Genomic DNA, 1381 nt, shown 5'->3' with positions numbered 1-1381 from the left:
CAATCTGTCCAATTTGATTCTCCAGAGTCTTGATAGAAACCTCTTGGCTCTTGTATATGAGCCTCAACTCTTCCAATTCAGATTTTTTATTAGATTATGGTAGTTGCTGAAGTTGGAGTTGTTATCTTGGTGCATATTACGGTTGTTGAAAACCAGGAGGGTTGTATTGCTTTGTTGCATACTGCTGATAAGGTTGTTACACCGCATTCTGAGTGTTGCTCCGGCTGAAGTTAGGATGATTGAGGTTGTTGGAATGATAGGAGGCTGGAACTGGTTGCTGCGACCTCTGAAAGTTGCTTACAAACTGAGCTGATTCACTAGAAATAGCGCACTGCTCCATCTCATGCGCACCAGCACAAAGCCCGTAAACACTAGTGATCTAATTAACTCCATAATTAGCCAAAGAATCAACCTTCATCGCCAAAGCTTGAAGCTGAGCAGCTATAACAGTAGCTGCATCCACCTCCATAATTCCTGCTACCTTACCTTGAGGTAGTATCTGAGAAGGATTCTGGTATTCATTAGCAACCATCAGTTCAATCAACTCATAAGCTTCATCGTAGCGCTTAGCCTATAAGGCTCCACCTGATGTTACATCGAGCATGGGTCTGGACTGTGCACATAAACCATTGTAAAAACAATTGATAATCATCCAGTCAGGCATGCCATGATGAGGACACTTTCTAAGCATCTCCTTGTAGCGATCCCAAGCCTCATACAAGGATTCTCCAGATTGTTGCGCAAACTGAGTAAGAGCATTTCTGATTGCAGCTGTCTTCGCCATAGGGAAGAATTTAGTTAGAAACTTTTGAGCAAGATCCTCCCATTTGGTGATAGAACCTAGTGGTAGAGAATGCAACCATCACTTAGCTTTATCCTTCAAGGAGAATGGGAAAAGCCTCAACTTAATAGCATCTTCAGAAACTCCATTGAATTTGAAAGTGTCGCAGATCTCGATGAAATCTCTGATGTGCATGTTGGGATCTTCTATAGGAGACTCCCCAAACTGAACAGAATTCTGTATCATCTGAATCGTGCTCGACTTGATTTTAAAGATGTTAGCCACGATGGCTGGTCTGACAATGCTAGACTGAATGTCATTGATCTTTAGATGAGAATAATCCATCAAAGCCTTCAGATTCGCTGTTGGCTCTCCCATTGCAATAACGACTTCTTCTTCACCTTTCTCCTCAACAAAAAAATTCTTCAACTACATCCTTAGCTTTATCCAGTGTTCTCTTGCGAGATCGAGAACGCGTTAGCATACACGCTCTCTAGAGTACCCGAAACACAATAAGTACCCAAGTAAAATATCCTAGTCAGCGAACTTTAACGACCACTGATGACAAGCACATAAACTAAAAATTAACATCAAGTCTCC

At 41.8% G+C, this 1381-nt stretch overlaps 1 non-coding gene across 1 annotated transcript; it reads left to right on the top strand.

Annotated features, from left to right (window-relative positions):
* The first annotated feature begins 662 nt into the window (after window positions 1–662).
* Window positions 663–769, top strand: LOC141682046 (small nucleolar RNA R71). Its single transcript, XR_012559451.1, has one exon. It is a non-coding gene; the product is annotated as a small nucleolar RNA R71 (small nucleolar RNA).
* Window positions 770–1381: the final 612 nt, after the last annotated feature.

The sequence above is a fragment of the Apium graveolens genome, chromosome 8 (assembly GCF_009905375.1).
Source record: "Apium graveolens cultivar Ventura chromosome 8, ASM990537v1, whole genome shotgun sequence".
Lineage (NCBI taxonomy): Eukaryota > Viridiplantae > Streptophyta > Magnoliopsida > Apiales > Apiaceae > Apium > Apium graveolens.
Note: the sequence above shows the minus strand (reverse complement) of the source record. Positions and strands in the feature narration are given on the sequence as shown.